The following is a 6326-nucleotide window of genomic DNA, read 5'->3' as shown; positions in this document are numbered from 1 at the left end:
ATGCATCACATTTCCGAAGAAAAACGCATGCAACGCACCTGCGTCGTAAATGCGCCAAAAAAAACACATTAGTGTCTATGAAAAACGCATAGGGCGCAGGTGCCTGCGCTGAGCCGCGTTTTTTGACGCGTGCGTCTTTTGACTAAATGTATTTTTTTGGGGGCGTTTTGGATCTTCAATTGCATAGCACAACGCATGCGTCAAAAAATGCTGTGTTGTGTATGCGTTTGCCATGCGTTGTGCGTTGCGTCGACAACGCTGCGGCAAACAACGCAAATGTGAACGTAGCCTATATCACTTGAATAAAATGCTGCAATACTATAATAGATTATTTTATATGTGACGGTGCCCAGGGTGGTAGCCGTTGGTGAGTGTCCAACACCCCGACGTGTTACTCTCAATTGTGGGTCCTGGCTGGGTGTTAGTGTTGTGAGGGCTTTGTGCCAGTACAGGCCACCAGTAGCCGATGGTATTGACTGGCCAGGACCAACAACTTCCACAGATTAAAAACATCTCCAGAATCTGTCCTTTCCTCAACCGTCAATCTACTATGATTGTGCATGCCCTCATCATCTCCCGCCTTGACTACTGCAACATCTTCCTCTGCGGCCTCCCTGCTAACACCCTTGCACCTCTCCATTCCATCCTTAACTCTGCTGCCCGACTAATTCATCCCTCTCCTCGCTACTCCTCCGCTTCTCCCCTCTGCAGATCTCATCACTGGCTCCCATTCCCTCAGCGTATCCAGTTCAAATTACAGTAGTAATACTGACCTACAAAGCCATCCATAACCTGTCTCCTCCATATATCTCCGAACTAATCTCCCGATATCTTCCCTCACGTAATCTCCGGTCCTTCCAAGACCTCCTTCTCTCCTCCACACTTATCCGCTCCTCACTCAACCGCCTCCAAGACTTCTCCCGAATATCCCCCATCCTCTGGAATTCTGTGCCCCAACACGTCCGACTATCAACCACATTCGGATCCTTCAGACGGAACCTGAAAACCCATCTCTTCAGGAAAGCCTACAGCCTGCACTGACCCTGCTGCCTCATCACCACTACCGGAGCTATCGCGTCACCAACACCGGAGCTCCTGCAACCCCTGACCTACTGTCTCCTTCCCCACCATCCTGTAGAATGTAAGCCCGCAAGGGCAGGGTCCTCGCCCCTCTGCATCAGTCCGTCATTGTTAGTTTGTTTACTGTAAGTCATATCTGTAACTTGTATGTAACCCCTTCTCATGTACAGCACCATGGAATCAATGGTGCTATATCAATAAATAATATATTCTTTAGGTCTGTACCTTCGGCATTCATCAAGCTCGGGGTTTCTTGTTACACGTCGTCCTATCCAAGGACCCCCTTAAGGTGGGAGGCCACTCGGTCTCTTCTGTCAGTTCCCATCTCCTTCTAGCTGTGGATCACCCTTTGACAGCACTGCACACTCCTCACTCGCCAACTTCTCGCTGACTACTCAGGAAGTAATCTGCCTTTCCTGGCACTAACCTCTCCCAATGTGGGCTAGTCCCAAACATTATCTGTATCATATCTCTCCCTGTCTCTGCCCGCGACCTGTGGATGGACCTGGGTTGCCAACCATACAGAATTTTATGGAGAGCCAAATTTTCTACTCTACCACTTTGAGTTCCCCTTTGCTCAACAGAGCCTCAGAGGCTGTCCGTAAAAAAAAAACCAACAAAACATCTGTGATTTATTTATTTTTAATGCTAAAGAAAAATATGTAGATAATTTTGACTGTAATTGTCATCATTTACCATGACTGCCAAAAAGTACAAGTTGTACGGTGCCTGAAAGCTCCTATTAAAGTGAATGTAATCTGAGTTGCAGTACACGAGAATGGCCACTACGCGGTGTACGGCGCTGTGTTCTTGCTCCGGCCGTGGGTCCTGGCACCAGCTGATCGTGGTGATGGCGTCAGATCCCCACCATTCTGACATTGATAATCCAACATTTGTTACCAGATTAGATCTGAAGCAAAATCTGGAATTTCCCAAATCCAAAAGCAGAAGTCTGAGCCAAGACCACCACATTTTCTAGAATGATGACATATTATATCGCGCTTGTCCTTCTGGATCTTTTCTATCCTTTTCTATGACTAATTTGATAATCTGGAATATCTGATAATCCAACTCTCTTTAAATCCTATTGATGTCAGGTTAAAGGAATTTTCACTTTATTTTTTGGTCATTTTTCTGTAGACATTACATCAGATTTGTGCTTCTCGTTTACAGCCGAATGGGGAAGTTTGTGTTCTTGCCTCAAACACGATTTTTTTTTTCACTGTCACTTGTCGCACAGGAAGAGGAAGTGACGGCTTGCAGCTTTTATTCGGGTCACATTTTTATTTCCTAGATATTTGGCCTCCGGCGCGGAGGTTGCAGCTGCTTAAAGATTTTGACCTGAGATTGATGTAAACGTTTTGGGCTGGTGAGGTAAGACATTCCGAGAAAGGTTTATCCAAGAATAGACTGATGATAACTTAAAGGCAGTGGCGTACCTAGAGTCAGATGGGTCCCTGTGCAGGGTCTGGACCTGAGCCCCTTTCCACCCCTTATGTTGATCAGATATATGGACAGTTTGTGTTCTAAATCCTATAAGGACATACACATTGCACCCCCTCCCCAATTATGTAGTAATGTCCCTTATCTTGTACCCGTTATCTTGGGCTCCATCCTGATATTCTATAATATATACCATATTTATATATATATAATGTCCTCCCTTCTGATATATTTTCCATCCTGGTACATATCACCTCTGTATATACTGTATATGTCCCCCATCCTGGGCACATCCTGGTGTTTCCCATCCTGGTATGTGCTGTATATGTCCCTCATTCTGGCCACTTCTGTCACTCAGTGACTGCACCTGATTAGGGAAAGGTACCTCTGATGGTGAGGAGGTTTGGGCCACGTGCCTTACAGCTATCCTGTTACACCCTAAACCAGTGTTCCCCAACTACAGTCCTCAAGAGCCACCAACAGGTCGTGTTTTTAGGATTTCCTTAGTATGGCCCAGGTGATGGAATTGAGGCCTGTCTAGAGTATGGAGTTCTCACCTGGGCATTACTAAGGAAATCCTGAAAACATGACCCGTTGGTGGTTCTTGAGGACCGAACTTGGGGAACACTGCCCTAAACTGTCCCCTCTCCCTCCCTCAGGAGGCCTGAGACAGAAATGTTAGTGTCTAAACACGTAAGACAAACAGAGATAACAAAAAGCAGCTAACACAAAACGCTCACAAAAGGTAGAGAGGTATACAGGGAAGGGTAGGAATGAGCTAACCAATCGGGAATAGTACAAAGAGGAAAGCATACACTCCAAAACAGCAAAAAATGATCTCCAACTCAGCACAGTAACTCCAGGGAACCAGGAAGTAAACTTTCACTGGTGAGGAGGAGAAGGTCTGTCCAGATTTTATAGAGAGAGGAAATGACCAGGTCAGGAGCAACTGTGAGATGGAGCTGCATGTTTACAACCTGCACAGAAAGGGTCGTTAACTTCTTCAGCACCAAAGGAAACAAAATCTATTTAATATGGGACAGGAAACACACAGGTTAAATAGAAGACCTGCGATTCACACTACGTAATGATTTTCCAACCTCATATCTCCCAGGAGGACGTAACACACTCATGACAACATCCTGGTGTTAGGACTGGCGGAACGCACCAAGAAAGATGTAATAGATGCGTTCGCAGTCCGGGGTCCACCGTGCAGGTGAAAACCTGCTGCTAGTAAATGGCAGCGTAATATGGCGGTGGAAGCGAACCCGGTAAAGCCACAGGTCCGCAATACCGCACTAAAGAGTGCAAGCAAGGAGTCAGCGAACACAACCCCAAGACTCAGGATTGAAGTCCGATTAGACCACTTGCTGACACAACACCGCAACTGGGTGTGTTAGGTAACTATAATAATTAGAGCACCGAAGTGCGAACTGTGCCGTGCTGGCAGACACCACTAAGCACCCAGACGTGAGTCAGGAAGCGCACTACTGGCGCGTGGCGCCGAACTGGCGGTCACAGCAATAGACGCTGATACGTGTGTGACACGTTGAGTGGTTAGTCGGGCGCTAGATAGCAGCCATACTCCATACGCGAACAGTCATACAATAGGGTAGGGGTATTTAATGAACGACTTGCACTCACAACAAACACACGTATACAATTGTACACTAGCGCATGGCCGTGCGGTCATGCGAAGCTTATATAGCTGTAGTACTTTCAGGACCTTCCAAAAAAGGACCAATGGGTAGCTGCCACAGAAGTTAGCCCTTTCAGGACCTGCCAGGAGGACCAATGGGAACCACTGCAGCATCTGAGCATGTGACCCTTGATCTCCAACGGGAGATCTCACCCTGGGCATGCTCAGAAGGGAAAAAGGAGGACTTAGTCCCAAAAGCGTCCGCTCGCTGCTGCCCAGCACTGGCTTTAATGGCAAAAGCTGGAGAAGCAACAGCAAGCCTAAGCACAGAGTGAGACTGAGCCAGACGCAAGGACCGACGTCTCTGCTGAGCAGGTTTACCTGCGGCAGGAGAGGAATGGGAGACCGCAGCAGAAGCGGGAACTCGACCCCTAACACCACCCCACCCCCCCTTGGGCCTCGCCACGTTCGAAGGCAGCAATGAGCTGCGGAGCCCGAATGTGCTCAGCAGGCTCCCAGGATCTATCCTCAGGACCGTAACCCCTCCAGTCCACCAAATAAAATTTTTTGCCACGAACCACCTTGTACCCCAAGATAGCGTTCACCTCGTAATCGTCCGTAGACGAACCCGACGTCCCAGTAGATGACTCAGAAAACCGGGACATGTACACGGGCTTAAGGAGGGACACATGAAAGGTGTCGGTGATACCTAGGCGTGGAGGAAGGGCTAGACGGTAAACCACAGGATTAAACTGTTCGAGGACCTTAAAAGGACCTAAGTAGCGAGGAGCAAACTTAGTGGACTCAACTCGCAGCCTGATGCTACGGGCGGAGAGCCACACTAAGTCGCCAGGAGCAAAGGTTGGAGCGGGGCGCCAATGTGCGTCGGCGGAGGACCTCATTCTCTCCTTGGAAGCCCGAATGGCATCCTGAGTGCGATCCCAAATGTCCCGTGCCTCCACAGCCCAGTCTGCCACCCTGGAATCGGCAGAAGACACGGGCATGGGCACAGGTACCCGCGGATGCTGACCATAGTTAAGGAGGAATGGGGTCTGTCCAGTGGAGTCAGCTACAGCATTGTTCAGAGCAAACTCCGCCCACGGTAGCAAAGATGCCCAGTCATCTTGCCTAGCAGAGACAAAATGTCGCAGATATGTGACCAAGGTCTGGTTGGCTCTCTCCACCAACCCATTCGTCTCGGGATGATATGCCGAAGAGAGATTTAACTCAATACTGAGAAGATGACAAAGCTCTCTCCAGAACCGAGACGCAAACTGGGGACCCCGATCACTGACAATTTTGTCTGGCATACCGTGAAGGCGGAAGATGTGTTTAATAAACAACGCTGCCAAGGCCCGTGCAGAAGGTAGCCGAGGAAGCGGCACCAAATGCACCATTTTAGAAAAATGGTCGGTGATTACCCAAATGATGGTACAGCCACGAGACTTGGGCAAACCCACCACAAAGTCCATCCCGACCATCTCCCAGGGCCTGTCTGCCACCGGCAGAGGGTATAACAAACCAGCTGGCCGTTGACGGAGAGACTTATTTTTGGCACAAGAGACTCATGCCCGAACCTAGTCTCCGACGTCACGAACCATATGTGGCCACCAGTACATTCTCGCCAGCAACTCAGATGTCCTTTTTGCCCCAAAGTGTCCACCCACTCTGGACGAATGAGCCCAAGAGAGAACCTCCGGTCACAAATTGATGGGAACAAAAGTCTTGCCCGGAGGCACAGACTCAAGCGAAACCGGAGCTACGGTTCTCAGACTCTCCGAAGGGACAATAAGCCGAGGCTCCTCCTCCTCAGTTGACACAAGGGAGCGAGAGAGAGCGTCAGCACGAATGTTCTTCTCCCCGGCGAGATAATGTAGAGTGAAGTGGAACCGGGAGAAAAACAAGGACCATCTGGCCTGACGAGAATTCAGCCGCTGGGCTGTACCCAAATAGACCAAATTTTTGTGGTCCGTGAAGACTTGGAATGGAAACCGAGCACCCTCCAAAAGATGTCTCCACTCCGAAAAGGCCAACTTCATTGCTAGCAACTCCCTATCCCCGATGGAGTAATTTCTCTCCGCTGGTGTGAAGGTCTTTGAGAAGAAGAAGCATGGATGCTTCCGACCTTGAGCATCCTTTTGATAGAGGACTGTTCCAGCACCAA

The 6326-nt window shown here is 49.0% G+C and overlaps 1 protein-coding gene across 3 annotated transcripts in view; it reads left to right on the top strand.

Moving 5' to 3' along the window:
* Positions 1-2319: 2319 nt before the first annotated feature.
* The window catches only part of PARVG (parvin gamma), a 65027-nt gene continuing 61020 nt past the window's right edge, over positions 2320-6326 (top strand). For all 3 annotated transcript variants that reach the window (XM_069763349.1, XM_069763348.1, XM_069763347.1), the window contains exon 1: positions 2320-2454. The gene's annotated coding sequence lies outside the window, so the exon portion shown is untranslated. The remainder of the gene's footprint in view (positions 2455-6326) is intronic.

The sequence above is a fragment of the Ranitomeya imitator genome, chromosome 4, assembly GCF_032444005.1.
Source record: "Ranitomeya imitator isolate aRanImi1 chromosome 4, aRanImi1.pri, whole genome shotgun sequence".
Taxonomy (NCBI): Eukaryota; Metazoa; Chordata; class Amphibia; order Anura; family Dendrobatidae; genus Ranitomeya; species Ranitomeya imitator.
Note: the sequence above shows the minus strand (reverse complement) of the source record. Positions and strands in the feature narration are given on the sequence as shown.